The following is a 26,000-nucleotide window of genomic DNA, read 5'->3' as shown; positions in this document are numbered from 1 at the left end:
GTTGCTCAGTTATCATCCCTGGGTCTTTACCAGGCTTTAATACCAATTTCAGCTATCCAGACTAAGATAAAACCACATGAAGAACAACCATTTACTAGAACAAAATATATTTCACAGTCAAACTGGCCATTTGGGATGTAGTGCTTGCTGACATGAAGAATATGTGAGTTCATCACATAGCTAAATTTTAGAAATAAAAAGAACTAAAAAGTATTTTTTTCTGTGGGCAATGATACAAGTTATTTTTATCTAAATACTGCAGAGTGATGCCTAACCACTCAGTTAATAGAAATGACTACTAATGTGAAGAGAAGAAGCTGGGTAATAAACTAAGTTTCTAAATAACCTGTATGCTTTAAGTTCAGCAGGTGACTTATACCACAGAAGAAGCAAAGCATCGAAACTTAAGGCACAAGAATGTGAATTTACGTTCTCTGAAGGGTGTCTGGAGTAACTTGTACAACACTGACACAAGCACCAGTATTACATTAACAGTCTCCCTGTCAGGTTGACTGTGTCTTAAAGCCTGAGGAAAATATCTGACTCAATTAGTCCACCTTGAAGTGGGAAAAAAATATGCAAAAGAGCAGTACAAACAATTCAAAATATAACATCTGTGAAGTACTGCTTATTAATAAAAATAATAAAAGTCAGATATAAACTACAGCATCCCTTTGTTAATTATAGATTGTTCTCTTTAATTAAAATACCATAACTAATTATTGGCACTTCCTTTAAAAAGGCAGATTTTGCCAGAGGCACAATAAATACTAATAAAAATAAAATACTCACTCTACAATTACTAATAATTCCCTTCTATTGAGCTTTTCATCCATCTAATCCACACAAAAACGGAGACAAGCATTGGGAGCACCATTTGGTACTTGCTGCAAGCAGAGAGAGGGAGCTGATTTAACCAAGACTGCAAGGAGAGCTGGTGGCAAAGTGGGGAGGGGGCAGAAGCAGGCAGGGCAGGCAAGGATGGGTTATTCCTAGTCGTTAAGAGTAAGGACACATTGATGATGGTTGTACTGCAGATACACAGAGAGCAAAACACATTTTCAGCCTGAATGGCTTCAGTGACATCAGGGAAGAGGAAAATGCTCCACAAACAGGGAGTGCAGTGGGTAGCACAACATGCAGCTGCCACAGGAGTCTGCTCCAAGCACTGGGTGCCAACCTCCTTGGAGATGCTGAAGCTCCCTGGCATTTGAAAGGTTCAGGGCAGGCAGCAGAACTGGGTTCAAGACATTGCCCCTGTATTTACATAGATAATACCACCAGCTTCCCTCTTCTTGCTTGCCATTCAAGCCTGGCCATTAAGTGCTGAATGAATGAAGAGCTGCTAATCTGCAGTACTTTTCACATGCCATAATTTAGTATGATCTGTTGGAAGTGGCCTTCTTTGACAGCCTCATTTGCTGTAGAGCTGTAATGCCTTTCAAATATTTATTGTGAGTGATGGAGCTGCGCAGGAGCATCAGCCTTCACTGATTTTATTATTGCACTGCCGGAGGAACACAGATGTATCCTTCAGGTTTTATGAAACTCACAACGTTCTTCAGACTTTAAAGATGAAAGACCTAAATCAGCAACACACCACCTCGGCATTTATACGTGCTCTATTCCATTTCACGCACTTTCTTTGGAAGCTAAGTTTGAAAATAAGAATCACTCTCAGAGGGAAAAGCTATCATGGTAAATACACACACAACACAAAGGTCTTGATGTTCTGCCCCCATCCTAGTCCACAACCATGGAAAACTCCACCCCAAATTCCCAGTGCTGGTCACAGTTGGTTTTTTGGGGGGCATTTTCTAAGTGTTTTTTTTTCCAATGGTCATTAATTCTAAAAGAAAATGAGCTGTGAAAATGGGCAGTATTTTTTTTAGCTGATATTTTTTGACAGCTGCTACAGGCTGCTCTGGTGAAGGTGGAACATGAGGAGCCAAATGTGAAGTTTGTTGCCTGCACCTGGAAACAGTTTAGCTGCAGAGAGCTGAATTCTTGTTCTGATCAAGTGTGATACACCTGCATGGGACCCCTGATGGAAGAGAAGAACTATGCCAGTAAGAAACTTTAGGCTTCTGGGAGTCCCACTCCACCTGCCAAACTTTTGAGAGAGTTGTGCCTGCTCCCCAGGCAGTGTGGAGGTGGGAGCATCAGCCTCCACACCTGCCCTTCCTTCACTCCACTGCGGTTCACGGGATGCTTCCTATACAGGTGGACTAATGCTGCTTTCCTCCTTTAAGAAACTATATAGAGAAAGGGACACCCCTGAAACATTTCTTTTTTTCAATAGCTCATCTTCCAATGTACAGACTTATTCCCACAATATGCTTAGCAGGGGAATTTCAAATTGTAGGTTCGCCAGATAAGGGAGTACAACCCCCCCTCCCCCAGAACAAACTGAAAAACACCCCTCAAACTTGTCACCATTAGCTAATGGCTGTGGTATTTTAGGCTGAACAAACTATGTTGGCTGCTCATGCATGCAATGCCATTTAAAGTACTTGACAACAATGAGGGCACTGGGGCCACTTCAGGCAAAAAAGTAACCACAGCCTCAATGCTTCGAATATCTAATATAACATGGTTGGTCTTTGTCAAACCAGGGAATTAAAGGTTTCTATATAGATCTCAGAATAAATTCATCCTGGCTGCAACATCAGAGATTAATTATACTGGATTTTGCACATATTTTGTAAACTGGAACTCCAAAGTCTCTACTTCCATTTAATATAATGTGCATGTTCTCAGCTTCCTAGGCTGTTTTAAAAAGGAAAAAAAAAATTTAAAAGCATACAGATGCCTTAAAGTGTGAATTTTCCTCTCTTTCACCCTCTCCTTTTTTTTTTTTTTTAGTAGATAAGATGTAGTTTAAAGTATACAGTCCAAAACTATGATCAGCAAATGCAATTAAACTCTGACTCAGGCAGGCTCTTGCCAAATGGCAAACTGCCCCATAAAAAGGTACTTTTGGTTTCTTTCTATTTATCTCCCTCCCCCTTGAAGTATTCAGTATTACAGAGCAGAGAGACTTTGGGACAGCTGGGTAGCATGCTGGGAAAAAGGAGCAAAAGGACCATTTCATTTTCTTGGCATATCCTAGCCAAGAACAATAGAAGAACAAATGAGCAATTTTAGAAGAAAAGGGATGGCTAAAGTCTTGTATAATGGACTATTTATGTCTGAAAAAAATTCAAACTAATGTAAAAGCATCATCTGAAATAAAAAATGCGAGGGAAATTTAAGACAAAAAAAATTATTTCCCGATGTTAATACTTATGTCACTCAGAGCAACTTGCTTTCTAGTGGTATTTTACTGCAATATCCCAAGCCATGGGAAAACCGATGTTTCATTATAATGATGATTGCTGATTCTTTTCTTTATAGCACTACACCTGCCAGCTGAGTGCTTGGTAAGCTCAGGTTAGGACTCTAAGCTTATAAAACAAAATGAGCTTTTTACCAGCGGATCTTTTTCCATAAGGTAGAGACAACTTTACACTTGGCCATGGGGACGTGGGTGGTCTTCTCACCACTGATGTCCTTTCCTCCAGAGATCACTTCTGACTTCAGTGGTTGTTGCTTGGTCTGACGTACTGGCATGGGCTGAATTGCAGGGTGAGGGGTTACCCAGAGCATTACCTGCCTGAAGGAAATGGGGTTTATCACCATTGGGTCATCTGATGCTTCTTTTTTACTGTAGCTGGCATTCTTTCATGTGGGACTCTCTCACCATGCATGTTCTCACTCATGCCCTCTTGAGTCAGGATACATGATGGAGACTGCTATAAACCGTCAATTGCTTTTGCCAGCATATCCTTTGCTGTTCTGGAAACCATGGCTTTTTCAAACATCCAGCCTCCTGCTGCAGTGGGGACTGCTGCCTTTAGCCATGGAGCTTTAGTGACTATGGTGAGAGCTCATGACCGCAGTCCTGCCAGCTTCAGTGCCTCCAGCAGGGCTCCAAGCACCACATTCGCTACAGTCTCATAAACCCCATACGGCTCTTTTTCAAACCATGTGTTTATCAATGCCTAGAAATGTCCCTGTCAGGCTGAGAAGGATCCCAACTGTTGGCCTCTTTCCTTCTCTGTCAGAGAGGTTTTGGGTTTTATGCAGAGTTTAGTCCTATTTCTACCCAGCAGTGAAAGTACTCTTGCCCTTCAGATGTGATAATCTCCAAATAATCAAAACTATCCTGTGGTTTTATCATCTGTCTGCATATGCCCATTTGCCTCAAAGTGATTCTCTTGACCATTACAAGTATCTAGTAGCTCTTCCACATTACCCAGAGCTGCTCCAGGCAGTGTTTGGTTTGCCCATCAGTCACGCTTTCCCCCTTTCCCCGGGATTGCACCCGCCAGCCTAAAATACTGTGCCTCACACACCCCATAATCAAGGACATCATGACTAGACTCAGCATCTCTCAAACTTCAGGGAGAAAAGGCTTTCTAAGTTTTCTAAACTGCATGTTACACTGCGTCCAAATGGTTTCCCAGAGCCTTCTTCAAACTCTGAGATCCTTTTACCAAGATCCACATATGCTATGCTCACTTCCCAGCTGTAAATGCGTTTTTTGGGAATCTGTCATGTTCTTAACACTTTTCCAGTCTCCAGACTGGCAGATGCCCATGATCACAGATTAATGAGAGAGGAGCAGAGACCTGGAGGCTGGAAGGTAGTTCTTGGATTTCATTTGACTGTGCTTTGTAACTAATCATGAAAATATGTCACAAGGATGCTGGAAAAACACATTTTTCCTTGCATAGCATATGTTACTTAGATAAAATAAATAGATAACAGCCCCCATATTGCTGCATACCAACAACTCCCATTATATGAACATGACTCAGGGAGCCAAATGTTTAAAGCTAATATGCCAGTAAAAAATATCAATCTGGGTTGAAGGGAAGCTGCTGGCTGAATGATAAAACCAGGCACGACCCCTTTCTTCAAACTCAGCATAGCCCTTGAGTGTTGCAGTGAAATCTTTGCCTTCACAGGATGAAATCCTGAGCCTGGGTGGGCAAAGAGGGAGGAGAAGGGAGCGGGAGGAACAGCAGTGCCTTGGAGTATTGCTAAAGACATTAAAGGGCCATCAGCAGCTCACCAGCAGAACCCTGCATTTATTACAGCATAGCAAATTTTCAGAGATGAGCTCCCTTCATTTAGGTCTGCAGCTGCTTCTGACATCTCCCAGCTGAAAAGGGCTGAGCATTCTCACAATATTAAAAACTCAGCTTCTTTTCCTCTTGAAACTGTAGAGAGGAAGAGCAATAAAAAAAAAATGAAATAAAATAAATACTCTGCTGTATCCTGCCTGTTTACTCTCAGGCATAGCAGGACTGTATCAAATTTAACATGACTGAAAAACTGGAGCCAAAAGACTTGTTTTTAGAATCTGTGCTCTAGAGAGCACAGTTTTTAGAATCTGAGTGTATGTAAGCCGTATAAAATTGAATGTGTGACTCTGATCTTTAGGGTAATGCTGTGAGTCATCTGCTAATGGTCAGTCTCCCCTGGCTGGAACTCATTATGGGGTGAGACTCATTATAAATAAATCCTTTTATCAGAAGAATTTAAATTCCCACTGCTTGTTCCAGGTGCCTAAACAGCCAAGGTCTAATTAAGTAATGATGCTGACCAAACTGTAAATACAATTTGTTTACCAGATGATGATACCATACATATATGCAACATTCTCTGGCAGCAAACTGGGCCGGATATTTACACAAGATCATAGCTTTAAAAGCTCATTTTCCTTAGGCACAGGTCAGAGATGACAAGGGTACCTCATTTGTCATGTAGCCAGTAGTAAATGACAGCACTGTACAGCAACCTAGATGTGCACACAAAGTACATATTAGTGGATCAAAAGATGGCTCTTGCCTCTAATTCGTGTCACGCTGCTTTCACTGGTGTAGGTCTGCTGTTTGGGTCTTTGAGCACCTTGTTTACCAACACTTGTTGCCTTTACAGTGTTAATGCCACAGAAAGATGAAACTGAAGAAAACAACACTATCACACAGAAACATTAATATCTCTCTACTGGAAACAAAATGCTCAAGGGTTCTGCCTGATGCCTCCAAGTTGAATGAAAATAGGCAAGGCATGTGTCTAAATAAATGTTTGATGCTGGATTATATGGTCTAATGTAACAGTGCCATGCAAATTTAAAAAAAGTCTGCTTTATTTTTTTTAAAAATCAATCAAAAGTATGGCATCTAGATACCTATAAAAAAGATTAAGCCAAGTGAAAAACACTTTCAACTAGAATTTGAAAAAGAAACCCTGTGATCTACAAGTAATGTTAAGATGTGCTAGTCAACACCGAGTAGCAGCTGCTCTTAACGTTTAAAAAAAGAATCAATTAAAATAAGTATTTCAGCTATTGCAAAAAAGACCAAATGAAAGATGAAAACCAGCACTGTGCGCTATTGACATACCACAGGAAAAGACAGAAAATAAATTCAGAACTGAAAAGCCAGTAAAATAGGACGTTAAGTGAATTTTTAGAATTCTGTGCCTTGAGAAAGTCAAGAGGATTTTAGCTCCCAGTTCAGAATCAAAACAACACTTCAGCTTTTTTCTCTAAAATAAATGTAGAACTGTTTCCCCTCCCAAATCTGGTATCTGTGTTAACAAAGGAAAAAGGACTAGAATGAACCCGAAGAAACAAATCACTGTCTTCTCTTCTGCCTAGTGGAGGCAGAGTGGGAAAACCCAAAAGGTTATGGTCCTTGCTCCACCTAACCTGTACTTGGGCATTGAGAGGCACTGCATCCCCAGTCCTGCAGGGCATGGTGAGGGAACAGGCTTACTGGGAGACAGCAGTGAGGATGAGTAATAGTTTACACAGAAATCACTGCAGGTGCTCTCCCTTTCACAAAGCTGGTATCCCCTGCTCTGGCAATGCCCCCACTGCACGGAGGTTTGTGGATGAAGAAAAAGAGTATCTGAGTCTTTGGCATCAGTCTCTCCCTCAATGCAAGAACTGAATGACATGTATGTACCAGGCGGGGCAGATCCTGACACTGCTGTATTAAAAGCCACCCTCCTTCTGGAGGCTGAATCAAAATGTATTTAGTATATTTATAATCATGCAAGAGTTAGGAAGGAGCTGTGACAATGAGAAAAACATGCCATAATCTTCCTGGCTCAGCACTCACCAAAAGAAACAGACTCCTGACTCAGAGGCAGATGGACAGACACATCTCAGTAAGCTATGTTGTAGATACAAGTGGTTTTGCCAAGAAGAAAGAGCAGGGTTGGTCTTTGTGGGTCAGCTTCATATACTCCTCTTTAGGAGTAGTTTATGTTTTTTGAAGAAACGAAAGAATTTTTCAAATTATTTTTTTAACGAAGCTACTGAACTTTGAAACTGCAGCTTGTCTTTCCCTCAACTCCTTGGTTGATTAAAAGAGAAAAATCAGAAAAAAAAATTTTGACTTTCTTGTTTATTTAATACTCTTCCTTACTGGCATGCTATTCAATTCTGAAATGTTGAAACCACAATAAAACATAGGTTTTCTTATTAAAAACAACAAATACATGATTTTTTTATCACCAAACTCTTTTGACACTTAACTATAGCACAATCACAGCTGCCATTTTTTCTCTCCTATCACATAGTGATTTTCAGTATCATTTATCATGTCAAACAATTTTCTTTAATTTTTATGAATTATATGGCTGAAATGGCAGTTTTTCATGATATGCCCTTTCTGTTTTAACACGAGAACTCCTACTGCTATAGATAATGTGTCTGTGCTGAGAAGAGCTGGCACACACTGCCTCAAGCCACACAATGAAGCATTTTCTGAGAGGATTTGGCATTGGTTTAGACAATTTTCAGTGAACATTCAACATAATTTAAAATGTCTAACTGAAATTCACTTTTAATTTCAAAGGTTCATTTTTCAAATTAAAATGACTTCTAATTTAAAAAGGGATGCTAACAGGGAGCAAAAAGAAATTTTCCTGGAGTAAAATGAAAACAAGAATCCCTTATTTGACTTCAGGTTTCTTCCCCCTCCCACGTCTAGCTTTTGTAGATTTTTGGTCCACAAAATTATGCCAGTGATGCAATATTTGAAAAAAAACTATGGTGGAAAAAATTTTAATTATAAACATTAACATATCTACAGTACCTTAATTAACTCTCAGAGTATGTAATTTTTATAAACATGACCCCATTTCCCCTGCGTGCTCTGTGGGCCAGCACAGCCACCCCTCTTGCCAAGCAGAAGAGGATATGCTGGGATACTTGGAAATATCTTGCCTGTTTGCACCACCAAAGAGAATCAAAGTCCCAGTACCCCTACTTCTTTTGTTTGTTTGTTTGTTTCAAAGCAGATCAAAACCATTCAGATCTCCCAAACAGATGGCATGGTTTTAAATCATAAGCACATGTTCCATGTGTGTCCCATACACCACACGGATTATTCCACAGAAGCTCTTGCTGGTGATGGACCTAGCAGCACATTGGGCCTTTGTTGTCTTCTCCTTGGCGCTTCCACAAATGTGTCCCCTTTGGAGTAGTAAAAGCTTTCTGTTGCATCTATGTCAGTGGCACGTGTGAAACCCTGCCATGTGCTAATGGTGTAAATATGGAGGAACAGCGTAGCAAAAAGAATAATAAATAAGGACATGCTCTATCCCTGTTGCCATTGCTAAAGCACTTTTTATTTTAAGTTAGGTCATCTGAGGGGTGGGAGATTTGAAATGATGATTTTTAATATTATTTTAAAGCATTGCTTACACCCAGCATCTGTTTTGCCAAGCAGATGTTTCACACTGTGGGATCCCTGCCCACCCACTGGAATATCTGACTGGAGTTCACATCAAGGCACCACCACAAACCAGGTGACTGAGTGGGCACAGCCTCCAATAGCTAAACTAAAGGGATGCAAGTCTGTCCAAAATAATACTCTTGTTGTGCATTTTTTGATCTCTGACTGTGATTTGGGCTAACTGCAAATAGCAGCTTTGATTCACCTACAATCTGTTTCCTGTTTTTCTTTTCGTGAATGCTCATGAAAGTTAAATAAATTCTGGGGAACTCTGTCCACTTAGCACATGTCTCTGAATGAGCAAAGGTACTCTTGCCTACAGGTAGGAGGTTGTCCTTCCTTGCACGTTGCCTCTCTCTGCTTGTAGGGTGACAGGCAACAAGGACAATATTGCAACTTGAAGAATTAAATTTACCTCCCTATTTTATAACCCACTGACACAAAATGAAGAATAAAATCCCTTATGAACCAAAAACTTTCCGGGTGAGTGTTTTGCAAGCAGAAAATGCAAGGCAGAAATTGTCAGATAAATTGTTTGAGTAGTTCAGGCAGCGCCTTTCCCTGGCTACATAGCTCTCTTTAGAGAAAAATGCTAAGATTAAGTTATTGAGGGTAGATTACCATTAACTTTATCAACCATGTCTGAATCATACTATCACCCCCACAGTACTAAAGTAACTCAGAGCACTGCCATCAATGGAGATTGGCTGCTTTACACCAGCAGAGAAGTCTTCCTATGCCTTCACCAACAGCTATGAAAAAAAGCCTTAAGTGGATTTATTCATGGGTGAGGGAATGGGGGTGGAAGCAGTTTCTCGGAAAATCCAAAATCCTGGCCAAGGATCCAGAAGAGGATTATTATTACAGTATCCCTCTTATGAGCTGTGCTGAGCTGAGCTTGTTAGAAAGGTGTTAACTTTCCTCTGCCAAGAGCACTTTGCAGTAATCAGTTTATGAAAAATTCAATTTGGCAGCAAACTCTTGGCAGTCTCAAATCAACTGCACCTATTATACCCCAGTCACAAGTGGATGGGCAAAGGTGGCTCGGTGCATCAGTCTCTCCTCCCCCTCCTCCACGGCCTTGAAATTTGCTCAGCAATTCTAGAGGAGGAAAAAACAGTGTTGTGTAACTCGTCTACAAAGGACAAGGAGGTGGGGGAAAAAAATGAAGTCAGAAACAAAAGACATCCAGCTGCAAAGCTTCTGGCAGGAACTTACACGTAGAAAGTCTGTTTGTGTGGGCTTCCCAGGGCAAAGGAAACAGCCTGTGCCCTGTCACTACAAAATATTCACCCCAACTGGGAAAAATGTAAATGATGCTGAAGTGATAATGAGCACTCAAGTGGATTTCTTCCTGAAATGAGTCACAGCTGCTGTCAAAGCTCCATCAATTTGCTGTAGCAGGTCGAGGAGAAAACTCCTAGGAATGCCACCTGAAAGCCTTTGCTGTGGAAGAGGAATCCCACCAAGCCCAGGCAGGGGCCCAGCAGCACAGGGCAATATGAACATCTTCCCCATCCAGCTGGGAACAGGGCTTCCAGCTGCCTCCTCTAGGGAGGAACAATGGTGTCCCCACACACACAAACCATTGCATTATGTTGCATTGCTGTGTGTCCTGTTGGTAGCTTCATGACTGTTTTTCCACTAGAAGATAATGCTGGAACCGGGTAAAGTAGGCTGTAGAGGAAACAGATGGTATTTTCTCTCTAATTTTGGTGTTTGAGAACAGAATTTGCACAGTTTGTTCCTCAGTCAACCCTTACTTTCAGGATAAAAAACTGTTACCTGCCAGAATATGAATGGTTTTGAAATGTGAAATAAAAAAATAAAAAGCATGTGGAGGGGGAGCTTTTATCTTAAAGAGCTACCAAATTTGCTTTCTTGAGGTGTGATGTTATGGTTATCAATCGGATGCTTTGGGGATATTAAAGACACTCTCTCTCACTAATATCAAAAGTGAACGTCCTTTCTTCCTCAAGATTTCCCAACAGATCTTTAAAATCTTGAAATTCCTTTCATTCTTAATACTCACTGTGATTATGTTGTATCTGCAGAAGTCTTCTTTACACCTAGAGTTTAATATTTTCCCCTCTCCAGCAGATCTCCTTTTACCTAGGGTCCATTTCAGGTAACTGCTAAAACCTAATGTGCCCATTTATATTAATACATGCCCTCAGAAGAATAGGATTTGGAAGCTCAGTGCTGTGTCCTTGGTCTGGTAATTTACATGGCATTATCCTGTCATGGAAATGTGCAGTCTAGGTAAATGCCCCAGCTGCAATTAAGTGAAATCTCCTGCTCTGTTCGATGTGCCCAAATGACTTTCCGATGCTCTTCCCCATCTTCCCATCTGTACTGGGAGACGGGCAAAGGACAGATGAGTGTTTTGAGGTGCATGGGGCAAGCCTTCTGCAGAACGAGACTCATCTCCCTTCCTTCCTTGGTAGAACAAGCTGCTTCCCATCTACTGGGGCCTTTTCAGGAAAGAATGCTGCAGAGACAATGTGAAGTGCTTTGCTGGCAAAGTGACAGAAGAAGGAATTTCCATAAGACCTTTGGAAACGGTGGGTGTTATTTTACGTATGCAAAGCAGAGCCTCTGGGTAAATCATGTTTGCTCAAGGAGGGCCCGATGCCACAGTGGCACTGGAGCAGGAACCCCTGGCCTGCTCAGGCCACGTTCCTCTGACTCTCCCTTGTGACCTCACATGCATTCACGAACACTATCTTAATTAACAGTCTCTGAAATCCAAATTCAAAGCATTCTGCTTTTCTCACCTCTCTTCCATCAGCCAGCACTCACTCTGCTGAAGGTGTAAATAGGTCAGATGTTTCCATGGCCACGGTGAACCAAATAAGCAGTTGGGGTTCAGCGAGTAATGTGGGTTTTTTAATTGTTCCAGTGCTGGGTAGTGTGAGGTGTGTGACACCACGCTGACAGTACCTGACTATCTCCTCTGGCTCATCCATGACGTGATGGCTGGCACTGGCCCCTTCTCCCCCTGAAACTGTTATCTCCTGCGAGCTTCAACAGGCAGCTCCTCTCATGGGGTAGCACTGATGAAAAGTACATTTCACACAGAAAATGTCTCTTTGCAAGTACTAATTGCTGGTTCCAGTGCGGCATTGAACCTATTCACACAAGGTGTAATTAAGTTGTGACTCACTGCCACAGGATACTGCAGAGGCCATAAAGTATAAAATAAGCCTGTGCGGGGACTAGACAAATTCATAAGGGACATGTCTAGAAAACAGGATGGTTGGGATGCCACACCATTCAGGAAGTCCCTCCTAAGCTTCTCAATGCCTGAAGGCAAAGAGCTGTAGAAGGGAAAAGGAGGGTTTGGTCCCTGCTCTTCCAAAGGATCCCAAGATAGATGAATATATAGTCTCCCACCTCCTCTGCATAACAAACCGAAAAATTGAGATGAGCTGTGGAGCTGGTGGTTCAGAGTCTGAGCAGTGCAGAGATGTCTCTGACCTCAGTTATTCATCTTGAGAAGAATACCCAGGACACCAATGGAATCAACCCTGTGCTGCATTTGACCATTTGTCACAAGGCATTTTCTGATTCCTGTGTGGCGAGTCATCTAGCTACTATGGCACAGATCAGTTTTCACTCAGTGAAAAGCACCAAATCCTTTCACACATCACAGACTGAGGTATTTGTCAATAAAACTGCTCATTTAAGACTTATTTATCACCCTTTCCAGGGCTAGGATCTGGAGATGTCTACTTTGGCTCATGCTGTTCATGAAAGCTCTGGCTGGAAGATTTTGCCCCATAATCTGCTACTCGAAACCATCCTTGTCTCAGCTCAGATGTTCACTGAAGCCTCCTTGCAATGCAGAAGGTTTTATGAGGAAGAGTCAGATTAAAACTGCCTCTGTCGTCAGCCTGCCTAAGGCAGCTGTTTACCCATCCTGTAAAACAGGCAAACCAATCTCTTCTGCAATTTGCCAAGAATATGGTGTAAATAATGCTACAAAAAGTAAAAATACTGCTACAAAAGTAAAAATAGTAATTGAAGTATAATATATATATAAAATAGTAGTTATAATAGTAAAAATAGTAATAGAAATATATAATATATAATAATCCAAATATACTGTGGGATCCTGGGATTTCAGTTCAGCTCTAACAGCATATGGTTGAGATATTGCAGTTTCTCAGGGCCCTTCCTCATCTCCTGGGCTTACAGAGGGAAAGAAGGGTCCATGTCAAGACCTCCTCTCTCTCCTGTAATCAAACACAGCTCAAATCTCCACAGAGGACTCCTGAGCTTTCCTAACAGACTTCTAGTGTAAGCTTACTGAGACACAGCCTTCTCTAAAAATGTCATTTCAGCTATGCTTCTCACCTTTTGGCAGTCTGGCTTACCAGGACTGTGGTTATATTTGCCTGGGTCACATTGAAGCCAGTGATGGTGTTCATGTCTGGTTGCTCATCTCAGCAAGATGGGGGCCTGAAACTCTTGTCTTTGTCTCCTGCCAACACCACCATCACAACCAACCAAAGCAAAGCTTCTTGCCCCTCCATGTTGTCTTCTCACACAATCACTGGGGCTTAAAACTCAGGGTGTTGTTGAGGGCTTGAAAAACAGTTGGGAAGGTAATGACCAGCTCAGCTCTCTGCCCTTCTGAAACTGACGTGGCATTGCTTTTATATTCCCAATGTCTGGAAGTGTGAAAAGGGAAATGGATTCTAATTTCAAGGAAATATTCCTCAAACTTAATTATTATGTGAGGCTTTGTATTTTTTCCAGAGTCCCTCTCGGAAACCTGATAAACATACATTCCCAGTTTGAAAATATTGATTCTTTTTTTCCTCTTCAGTATTCATTTCCTATGTGAAATGAGAATCAGTAGAGATTTTCTTGTTTAACAGCCTAAGATCTGGCGTAATACACAAGTATCACCTTGTCACAAAAAATAAGTTTTATTTAATCATTGGCATTAGCAATGTCCACACAGCCCTGGGAATAATTGTTTCAGCTTGTTACTGCATTGTCAGCAAAAGAAGAGCAGTGGGTCTGAAATCCAACCCCCAGAAGTGTATGTGCTGTTTGGAGCCTGCAATGGGCAGTGGTGTTATGGGTGGCAGTAAAAATGTTCTTTGGAAAGTCAAAGAGGACATAGCATGGCTAGCAGCTGGTGCTGCTCTCCAACTTTTTCTCATTTTCAAGAAACTGGATACCTCGTCTATAAAGTGGGGATAACCCTATTGACAACTATTCTGTAAAGCATATGAAATCTACAAATAAAAAGAGCAGTAGCAAACCAGATAAAACCACTGTTGTTAGCTGGCTGTCTTCTAGGGAAACTTTATCTCTCAAACATATTTTTATAATTAAGATAAATATGATGTTGGAACCAATCTGTATTGTATATAATTACCAACTCCCCACATGTGTATTTCCTCCACCCCTATTTTTCACCTTTGTAAAACTGTGTAGTCTTTTTTATCAAATAGGTTTAACCCTATTAGAGTTATCTGTAATAGAACAATTATTTGTTCATTAAAAATACAGGGTTTAGGGAACACTGGATTAATGAGAAGAGAATGTAATGTGATACTATGGAAACTATATTGCAGGATTTAATATTGTATACTACAGTGGCTGGAAAGTCCTACCTTATAATCCTGTGGTGTCAATGCTGTACTGAACAGCAAGTAATCCTAAAATCCAGTTAGCTCTGGCTTAGTGTACTGCAGAAGCACAGGAAAGAGCAAGAATCTATCCAGTCACTTTGAGTTACCATAGCTAAGGGATAGATTCAGGAAAAAATGCTTTGCTTTGTTTTGCAGATCTCACTTTCCAAATGCTGGTGCTCACTAGGTCGATACAGCAATTGTTGGGTCTTTGCCTAATACTGTAAGTCAAATCATAGGTCACTACGTGCCTATTCCAAAATAGTCCTCCCTCCCTGCCAAGTCCTAAGTCCCAGAAACCCTTATCATGGATGAGAAAAACAGAAGATATGCAGTCAGGTGCACAGGAAGTCATTGAAATGACAAAGCTTCTAAAATTACAAATGTATGAAAAAACCACACATACTATGTAATTTAACTTCAGTGCTGATTTTATAAACGCTTACCCTCTTGAACAGTCCGAGAAGTCCCACTGTAGATGCCAGCAACACATCTGGGAGGGACCTCAAATGCTCTTCTGGTCCTTATTCACTAACACCCCGCATCCTAATTACTAGTGGCCCACAAAAACTCATATTTTCAGCAGGGTAATCTTTGGAAACTAGAACTCAGTGGTGTAAAATGGAACTTTTAGTGAGTTTATTTTTTCCTACAGGATGGTTGTCCTTTAAACATGGATAGCAGGATAGCTGCCATTGCATGAAGTAGGATTCTTGAGGGGGAGAAAGCCACTAAAAATTCCCCACAGAAAGTATTCTGAAATGCATTATACAAGACCTTAAACCTAGGCAGATAATTTAAGTACTCTCTTTCCCTTGCTCCTCACTAACCCTCAGATACATACTAAAAAAAAAAATACAACATTAAATTTCTCATGCATTCCTTAGGTATTTACAAGAAAAATAAAAGAGAGTGGATTATGTTTCACTGGTTTCAGGGAATTGAGGGCAAGACTTTTGAAGCTAGCTCAAAATGTTAAAAATATACCCAGTGTACTCCCCCCCTCCTTTTTTTTTTTTTTTCAAATAAGAGATGTTTCTTGAATAATCCCTTCCAGACAGCTAAAGCAATTAATAGATTTCATAATCAAAGTCTTTCTTAATTGGCAATGCTGCACCAACGTAGTATTTATCTACCTAGCAAAAACTAGCTTGGAGAGCTTACCTAACTGACGACTGCAGCAGCAGCAATAGAGCTCTATTTTTGTTATTCCAATAAAAATGAACAAGAGAGGAAAATTCATACCAAAAAAACATGCCAACCAAGCAAACAAAGCCAAACAACAACCTTCCCCCAAAAAAACCCTGTTGCAGATGATTAAATGGAACACCTGGAAATTTCAGGGGAGAAGATGGGTCTGTATCCCCCTATGTATTATCGTATATCACATATAATGAGTCAATGCCTAGGGCAAATTGTCAGATTGTCCCAATCTTAGTGGCAGCCCTGATAACAAGTGCAAGAAAAGACAATCTTTTAACCATGGATACAGTGATGGGGCCTCAGCTCCAGACAGTGACATTAGACAAGCTGTGAGGGAAGTTGTTTTGTAACCTTAGCTATGACAACTGAGAACCAACAGCTACAGCAATACTTGGCTTGGATCTGCCTCAGCCTTAGATTACACTGACTGTATGCAGCAAGCACAGTTTTATTCATGCCTGGCTATTACAAATAGGAGTCCTTGTCTCTGTACCTTTTTTCCTTAGAGAAAGAAAATCAGAACATGTTTTTGCTCCAGCATTGCCTGAAGGACCTATAGCAACATAATCTTATTTATTACCCATCACTTCACTATGCAAACATTTCCTACTGTGTCAGACCAACCATTTATTATATCATTTCTCTATGAGGTCTCAACATCATTCATCACTGGTAGTCACCTACCCTGCTCCCGCTCTGGGGATCCACCATTGTAGGGGCCCGGAGCCTGGGCTGCTGCTGTTTTCCATTTCGTCATTCTTCCATTAACACTTGACCTGCCTGGAGCAGCCAGCATGTTTCTAAGGATTGAGTGGGCACCTTCTTTATGAGCCTTTCCTATAACATCCTCTTAATATAGGAGAAGCCAACCTGGCTGCACGCTGCATGAACAACTCACTTCCTCCTTCTTTGAAGGAGAAATGGATGGGGGTTTCCTTCCCTGTGAATAATTGTGGTGCCTGCCTGCTCTCTCCTGCATGCACACATATGGATGTCTTTAGCCTAGGGATACACAGATTTTTACCTAACCTTTCTTAATTGCTGCAGGGAAGAGATGAAGGTGTAAATAAGGGTGCAGTTGCCATCATAGCAGCAAGAGAGAAGTGGCTGAACTTGCCAGGAAATTAACAAGGGAAAACCATAATTAGATAGATCTGAGAGAGATTTAGATTCAAGACAAAGACATCTAAATGTAATCATGTGTAGTGAGAACATGTTAACATTACCCTAGTTTTCTAGTGAAGTTTGTCAATAACAAGTGAGGCAAGAACAGGACAGCAACAGACTCAGCTCCACGGGGGTATGTCCTCCTCAGACCTTGCCAAGGGATTGGTCATGTAGTTCCACTGATGTGCCTCTGCAGCCTCCAGTAAGATTGTTCATGCATCCTTTTTCTGTATTTCCAGTAATTTCCCTTCTCTCTTTTAATTTTTAGGAGGTGAAATTTTCTCAATAATACACAATCATAGCTGTAGACCTATCTGCATATTGCCTTTGCTCTGGAGAGCATCTGGTAGAAAATGTGCCAGTCTTCTCTTCCAAGTCTTTCTGCCAAACAGCCTTTCTCCCTCGCTCTTTGTCTCTAGACCTTGGTGAGGAGGAAGCAGGCCATCATCACATTTTCTGTGCCAGAAGAAGGAAGGGTTCCTTTATAAATTCACAGAAGTACAAGATTGCCAGTGTACGACCAAGGGATACCTTGCTTGCATGCTTGGCTATCATCAGGTTCACCAGGAGTGCTGTAAGGATCCTAACAGGGTCAATTTTGAGTAGTTAGCCCATGTTTTTTATATTCTAGAAATTATATTCTCAAATGCATACATGTGTACATACTCCTACGGCATAAGAAAAGTCAGATGTTTGTAATAGTTGAAAAAGTAAAAGGGATTATTTTTCTCACTACCTAGAAGTGTATGTCATTAGAGTATATTCTTCTATTTCCTTAACAGCAAATTAAAATAAATCTGGCCAGGTAATGTGTTTACAGTGACAGAGAGGGTTCCCATGATGCTTCTAAATGTAACTGTATTTGTCATATATTGTAGTGAAATTACAAGCTAAATGTCCAAGAAATTACTAGAATGATGGGAGAGTAAGTTATGATAATGATGCACTAATAATGTAACACAGGAGCCCATAAACACATAATGTCAGTTTCCTATGAAAATTATACATAATTTTAATAAAAAATACATTTAAATTTTCTAGATACAGTAATGACTGCATGACCTGCTTGGTTATAAAAGGTTAATTGTAAAACTTATTTGGATATGCCCTCTAACTTCTCTCTCACCAATTTGTGTACAAAGTGGAATAAACATTTTGTTCTTCCCAAACTTTTGTAACTCTGAGCATTTTATCATAATAGTTAAAAAACAAATATCATTTTTAGTAATATGCTGGTCTGTACCCAGCACTGCTGGAGAGCCAGATGCTTGTTTATGCTTTCCTACCTGGATAGAAGATCTTTTGTGAGGCGACAGATCTGGCTCTCCAGTGACACGGACTGCTGCACCTCTCCCGAGGGACTCAGATCTGCTGATTTTAGTGGCAGCAAAACCACTTTCATCTTGCATTTAAAAACTGGCATCAAATTTGCAAATGGCTTCTCTGTGAGCAGGTTATGGAGGCACTTTCAAAGTCACAAATCAATGACTTTCAAAGAGAGATAGTTATGTATCTTCCCTGTGCCTTGGCACATGTCCCTTCAGCAAAACACCAACCCTCGGCACTGGCCCATGCCCATGTGGGAGCTCCTGTTCAGGCATGGCTGAAGCACTAGTTGGAGGTGCAGCAATTCTGCTTCACGTATCAAAATAGGAGGAATAGAAACCAGTGTGGGTGGACGGTGGGAAACAGGGAGCTGGAGAAAGGTTTCACTGGAAGCATGAGTCAAGGCACTGTGAGATGTACAAGATTGTCATAGTTTACATAGTGTCCTCATTGCCAAATAGCCACGTCAAACCCCCAGTGCAGTGCTGCCTGCAGAGAGGTCAGGAGCAGCAGGGCAGTAGTAGTGTTACAGTAGCAGTGTCCTAAGCCAGAGGCATTGGCTCAGGAAGGATCTCACAATCCCCTAAGACATTACAGTTCCCACAGCAAAGAACCTCTGCTTTGAGGCACCATCCCACATGCATTAGTCACAAGTAGTAGTGAGAAAAGGCATTTTCTCTCTTTCGTGTCAAAAACATGTCAAAATTTTAATGGCTTTAATCAAAAACCTCTCCTGGAAGGAGCTTTAACCTCGACTATGCATAGAGACACCTGACACTTACGAAGTTGGACCTTTCTCATGAGTTTGCTACTGTACTTATTTGGCCCAGATAGCGCTTATTTATTCCACAACTGCCAAAAAAGTTGTTTCACAGCTACACATAGATAGAAATAGAAATAGCAAGGACTGTGCTGACCAAAATCTACCATAGTCAAGGGAGAGATTCCCACTGATTTCAGTCCCTTGCATCAATCTAACTCTCCAGGAGCATTACTTCAGCCTGACCTACTGCCCTCGGTTGTGGACCAATTCATAGCAGAAATCACTGAATTTAGAGATGAGCCTCTCTTTTATTTTTGCTTTTTTCCTTAATTTAGAAGCAGCAGCAGTATCTGTTTTCCAGCACACAGCAAACTGCCACACTGCAGCCAGAGCCTGCTCGAGTCCCCATGCGAGCCTGCCTGGCTCTGTCCCTGAGCATGCACAGCACCAGCACACACAAGAGTCACACTGCGGCACACAGATCCCTTCTGACCTGCCTGACAGCCCTGCCTTTCTTCACACAGTCAGTGGAGAGGGGTTGTATTAAGGGAACAGGACACTAGAAGGGATCCTGTGAAACCTTACCAGTCTTTTGGCTCGCCCTTCCTCTCTCCAACATTTAGGCTACGTAAACACCACCTAGATATTTTGTTGTTCTTACCAAAAGATGCTATTATGGTTTAAGAAAATAAAATTTAAAAAGGGGGGGGGGGGGGGCGGGGGGGGTAAGAAAGAAAGAAAAAAATGTATATAAAAAAGAGATGGGAGACCTTAAGATATCACACCAGATCAGACATATCAGATAATTTTAGAGCAGAGCAATAGCACTTCTTCCCCTCCCCAGAAGTGCAGCCAGCACATTTGATTTCTTTTTCAGTATCTGTCCCATGTTTATTATTAAAACACGTCATCACCATCTAATCACCACTGGAATTGAAAGTAACTTTTCACAGGAGCATTCTAAAATTAGAGAGTGCCAATTAAAATTAATGCAAACCCAAAGTACTGCGCTGTAAAGAAACTACGGCCAACATGATGAGCAAATGCAACCCATATTTGCTCATTTCAGAGTGCTGATACTCGATTTTTAGTACTTGTTTGTGTGTGTTTCCCTCCTCTAAGAGCAATGCTGCAAAACCACGGGCCTGGGGCTCTGCCGAGACCTTCTCCTTACCCCATGCACACAGCTGTAAGTCCCATCCAGGAACCTCCCGTCTTCCTGCTCCAGAGGAGTCACGGTTCGCTTCTCCCCACAGCAGGCTCCCTGGGTGCTTGTCACCCTGCTCCACGTCCCGCAGACAGCTGGGGCCAGCCTGGGGTGCCGGGGCATCTTGGCGACGGGACGTGGCCCTTCTTGATATAATGGGAAGGCTTGTGCCAGCACCGGCATCGGTCCGGGCGGGATTCCAGCACAGCGGCCGGCCCCCACCTGTCGCAGGGCACCAGCCGGGACAATCAGCTGTGTGGCTAATATTAACCACCCACGCTGCCAGCACCAGGGCAGTGCAGCGGGGACAGCAGCATGATTCAGGCACAGAGCAACTTGTAGGGAAATAATTGTTCAGCTTTGTCTTTGGTTAATAGGAAAACAAACCAAAAAGACCAGTGGCTATCCCGCCAGACAGATAACCTACGCAGAAGTCCCAGAGCCGTTCACAGTCCTTTCCCATTCATCACATTAGCCTGTTTTTGTCTGTGGTTTAGGTCCTTTCAAAATTTCTGGCTGTAGGTAGGAAAGGGTACATTTGTATTTCTTGTCTCTGCTACCTTGGCACTGATAACCCCAGGTTCTCCAACAGCCAGAAGAGAAGCACCAGGCTGAGCCCCAGCTGTGCTGAGGGTGACAGCCACACAATCACTCTGCTCAGTGGCATGCTTTAATTTGTGGCTACTGGGAAGGCACCATGACAGACAGTGCTGTTGCATGCAGCTAAAGATAAAATAAACCATGCTGTAAGTGACTCATAAAAATCAAAATCAAGAAAACCTTCCTGCCCAGCATAACCTGCAATGATAACAGAGCATGTTACTGTCCTGCTGAAAATAAAACACCCACAGAATGGGGCCACTTTTTTTTAGAGGAATTTTTGCAATGCTTGATTCCCTCTTCTCCCTGGATATTGCAGATGTCTCCAGGCACCAGGGGACATGATGAAGGCATGCACTGCAGAAGTGGTAAGCACCAGAGGGCAGCTTAAATGCAAACGTGAGCTCCAACTACAAATTCTCTGACTGAGCTGTTTACAGCAGACCTCCCACATTCCTAGCTGTAAGCTTTTCTAGTGCATCCATTTTTTTTTCATAAAATGACTGTGTTTGAGATGAAAGGGATGGAAAGCAAGAGATGCAAGACCCTGCTTTCTGCAGGACCTGTCTGGAGGGAACAGGACCTGATGGTGACAGTGATGGAGAAATATGGGTGGGGAAGCTCTCCTACTGGGTTGTGAAAGGTGTAAAGTCTTGCTGCTGGTTGTGAGCCTGCTAGATTATTTTAAACCATGTCAGGGACCAGATGGATCCTTTAAGAAAAAAAAAAAAGTGATTATAAGCTAAAATTTAAAAATACATCAGAAGCGTTTGTGAAACTGTAGGAGAATTAAAGGGACAAACACCAAAAGTAAACGTAGTGTGACCTTGGCTTCCAAAGAAGAGAGCTGCTGCAGTCTGAGAAAGATAAAATGAAACTGGATGTTTCCACTTCTGCAAAACGTGGGAGGTTCCCTAGACAGCTCAATTAGAGAGAAAATGTGACACAGCTGAATCCCTACGTTTCCCCTGCATCCTCTGAGTAACCTCTTTGATCCCTGGAGAAAAGAAACTTGATTAATTTCCACAGCCAAGTCTCTCTTTTGATAGTAATATATAAACCTGGCCAATATCTGGGCAGGTTCCTCCTTCCCTGCTAGCTGTATTGTTCCTTGCTATCTGACCAAATCAAGATGAGCTTGCCAGACTGCAGTAGCCAAATAATGTTTACTCATTCCCTGACTAATTATTCAAGTTGTTCAGTTTAAAAATATTTCAATTTAAGCAGAAAATCTATCTTTAAACTAAATCTTAAAAAAATAAAATAAAATTTACATTTACATCTTTCAAATAGCATTATTGCTAGGTTTGGAAATTTTTCTTGGTATTTTACAGCCTTTCAGAGAAAAGATGTTAGGTGATGAAAGCTACATAATCCAGCCTGCTAGAGAAAGGAACATTTCTCTTAAGGAATGTGGGTTCAGATCCACTTCTTCCAGTCCTTATAATGCATGCCAAACTGGAACATGGGAAGTCTGCTTTATCTGACACAATCTGTTAAGTGACTATGTGCAGCCACCTATATAAACAAATTACTTAAATCAGTCTTTTCTTTGTTCAGTCTCTGTCAAAGGCATTAAGCTTACTATGGAAGAAAATTACAGCTTTCCTTAAAAGAGGAAGGCACCAGACATCAGTTTAGTGAGGGATCTTTGTAGCTGAGGCATGTGTTGTATATCCATTTCAGGAAATGTGTGTCCTCAGCTAGAATTCTCATCACAAATAATTCAAGCTAAATGAAAACCAAATCTAGCTGCAAAGCTTAAGTGCAGGTAGCAGACTGTCTCAGCTCTGAATGTATTGGGATGTAACTGTCTCCTTCAAGCTTCTATTACATATGGGACAACCAAGCCAGCACATGCCACTAGAGGGTAAGCATATCAGAACAAAAATTTGACATGCAAAGCCATATTCTCCAAGAGAGTTATAACAAAAACCAGAGAGACTCAGGAAACTACTTATTTCTTTCTCAGCCTCAGCTCCCAACCCTCTGCTTTTCAGTCCAGCAACAAGCCAGCCATTCCTGCAGGCCTGGTGTGTCCCCTGATGGCCAACATCCTTCAAGCTGTAATTCGAGAACCTGAGCACAGCTGGTGTCATCACTCAACATTGCGAAAGCCCTTACAACACAAAACAAGCTGCTCAGGTGCTGGCAGGAGGCCAGTGTTGAACCTGGATGTGCCTGCATGCAATTCCCACCAGAGATTTTACCCTACTATCAAGTATACATTGATTTTGGTTTTTATGGTATCATAGCACTTTTCGTGAGCGTATGGTCTCCCATGATGTTGTTGACCTAGCTTTGCTTGCATTATCAGAAGAATCAAAATTACAACAATGAGAAGAAAAGCATTTTTTTAGTCCAGCCCCTCCAGCCCCTGTAATTTTAAATGTACTCCCAAAGATATGAGAGGACAAAAATAGATACTATCAGATCCACAAGAGCTGGATGCTCAAAAGAAACACTTGGCTTCTGCCTTGTTGTGGAGATGCCTCTAGTCTTCAATACAACTGTTCCAAATATCTGCTATTGAGTTTACTCATTTGTACTTAGTCACAGCAGAACTAAAGAGCTGAGTCTGTAGCTTATATTGAGATTAGGCCTAAGTCAGAGCTTTTTTTTCTTTTCCAAAACACTTGGTGGTTAGAGCTGTGACATGGTATATGAAAAAAAATAAGTTATGTCCCTTTCCCTGTCTACAAGAAACTGAACCCAAGAAAAGGCCCTACGCACCCAGCTAAAGCTACAAAGCACTCTGAGTGAGACGTCTGCAATTTAAAACTGTTGCTATTTCAGTAGAATAGGTATAATAAATTCTTATAAGGCAAAAGCAGTTTGCAAGTTTCCAGCTAGTCTGTATATACAAGGGAATATTCACATATTTTTGCAACAGGACTTTTAACTTGGCAGAATGCCTTGATTACTAGACTAGAGGCTTATTTTTGAACTCTGTCAACCCTTTAATTACCCAAACAAAAATTTGAATGTTTTGATGCACATGGATCTGGATCTACTCTTATCTTTGGTTACTAATAATCTTTAAATTTTCGTTCTGTTTCAGTTTTTTAAGTATATCAGTTCATCTGAAAAATAGCAATGCACATCCAGTGTGCAGAACAGTGTGTGTGATGTGCAGGGCTCTGTTGTGGGAGATAAGGCTGAGCAGAAGCTCCTCTGAACTGTTCCTGAAGTAAGATTTCCAGAAATCCTAGCTCCATTCCTACAGAAGTCTGTAATTATGCAGTCTCTACCACACTGGGGAAGGGTGGATTGATCATCAGGTTAGTCCAAGATTAATTCCAGGCCAAACCTTATGTGACAGATTGGCTTAATGTTTTCTAAAATAACTTCTGAGGACTTTGTTGCACCTACTCACAGAGAAGCAGCCCCTCACCATATCAGGGTGCAGTGCTGCACCAGGGGTAGTAGGACTGTGAACACACAGAAGCAGGGATATATCAGCATCCTCCTACTCCCTTTGTTAGGACTCAACATCTTCTACAGAAGTAGGGGTCAAGGCAGGAATCTAATCCACACAGTTACATGACCTGCCACTGAGATATCTTAAAGAAATTCTGATACCGTGAATTGAAGCAACTGACATGGAAGTCAATGGAAGTCGTGGGAGTCATGGAAGGAAGTCAAGCATATCCAAAATTACACTGTATATTCACCTGCAGATGAAAGTATGTCTCCCAAACAGCATAGATGTAAAAAGCTCCAATGCTTTTTGCTTGCAAGCACAAATAGAAAAGGCATCTCTGAGTCATGCAAAAATACAATGAAAAAAATAATTTAACTCAGAAAATGAGGTTGGGAAAGTGTGAGGCATCTCATCAAAGGAAATCTGTGTCATGCTATGTAGACTATATTCAGCTCCTAGACCAGGAACATAATACTCTTTCAATTTTTATATACTTCTTGACAGGTCATCAATAGCACATCAGTGGCAGCAGCAATATTGGCAAAGCCAACCCCTGGTTCAGCCCTGAATTGGGTACTGCTTTGCAGCAGCTTGTGTAACTCCCTCGGTACGTGTATCACCTTTTAGAAATCCCTGTGCTTGACAAAATCTTTCCTGGGCACGCGCTTGTGCTGACTACAATAAAGTCTCTAAAATTTCCTAGCTATTCATACCACAGAATCCAAATTAACAAAATTGCTGATACATAAAAACAGGGAAATGAAGACACACAGGCAAAGAATAGATTTCAGAACTGACATAAAATTTGGGCCACACAAGACAGGAAAGGGAATGGGAGTTGAGGAGGTAATGCTGGATTATGAGCTGATTTGTCAACTGTGCTGCAACACGAGGGGGAAAATGATCCTGTGACCTCACATCTTTGCTTTTCCAGACCAACACAGCTTCACCAATTGCATCTCAGCCACCAGGGACTTGTGCAACTTCTGCTGTTTGACAAGAACCTAGCTGTGCCGATGAGCTGACAAATCCAAAATGCCTCCCGCCCCCAGCCCCTGCTGTGTGCCAAATTGCTATGTGTGCACTTGTGCACCACTTAGAATCCATCTTCAGTGGCTGCCAAGAATGACCCCCTCCCAGTCTCTCCAGCAGAAAGAAGCAGGGCGAGGGAAGAGGGGGGAGATGGAGAGGCAGAAAGAGAGGGAGTATGCTGTGCACTTAGAAAGCCAACTTTTATTTTTAGAGATGTGAAGTAGTGCTCGAACACAGCTTGTTTTTCCCCCAAACAGAAAAGATTAAAAATTGTTTAAAAAAAAATCAGATGGCAGCTTGGCATTAAGCAGGTACCCAAAAATGCCCCTGGATGATGCAAGAGCCTAGCTGAAGCAAGAAGCAGAATTAAAAATTCCTAATGAGCAGAGATCAGGATACACGAGCCCCCTTGCAGGTGCCTAAGTGGATGTTCCCGTGCACACACACACCCCCCGCCTGCATCCAGCCTGCCTGCTCTGCACCAACCCATTCACAAAGCAGCCCACCCAGCAAACAGGCAGGCAGGCTGCTGTGGCAGAGGTTTTGGGAAAGACCACTTGGTTTAACTCACTACAGGCACTGGGAGGCTATTCCAGATTGCCATTTGGACCTGGATTTAGTGAGTGCTGCAGCCCTACCAGAAGGAGGAAGAAGTGTGCTGAGTTGCACCATCTGAAGAGAAGAGGAAGCAGCGATGAGCAGAGGGAGCAGGGAGAACACGCTTGGTGCAAGCTGCTGGCCTCAACACTTGACCGATACAAGCTGCTAGCAAAGCCAGATTGTCAAATGGACACTAATGATTAGCGATTAACTAGAAAAGGTACAT

At 41.8% G+C, this 26,000-nt stretch overlaps 1 protein-coding gene across 1 annotated transcript in view; it reads right to left on the bottom strand.

The window, feature by feature from the left end:
• The window catches only part of ARPP21 (cAMP regulated phosphoprotein 21), a 200,375-nt gene extending 180,213 nt beyond the window's left edge, over positions 1–20,162 (bottom strand). Inside the window, exon 1 of the mRNA XM_048298457.1 lies at positions 20,086–20,162. The gene's annotated coding sequence lies outside the window, so the exon portion shown is untranslated. The remainder of the gene's footprint in view (positions 1–20,085) is intronic.
• Between the last annotated feature and the right edge of the window lie 5,838 nt (positions 20,163–26,000).

The sequence above is a fragment of the Corvus hawaiiensis genome, chromosome 1 (assembly GCF_020740725.1).
Source record: "Corvus hawaiiensis isolate bCorHaw1 chromosome 1, bCorHaw1.pri.cur, whole genome shotgun sequence".
NCBI classification, from domain to species: domain Eukaryota; kingdom Metazoa; phylum Chordata; class Aves; order Passeriformes; family Corvidae; genus Corvus; species Corvus hawaiiensis.
Note: the sequence above shows the minus strand (reverse complement) of the source record. Positions and strands in the feature narration are given on the sequence as shown.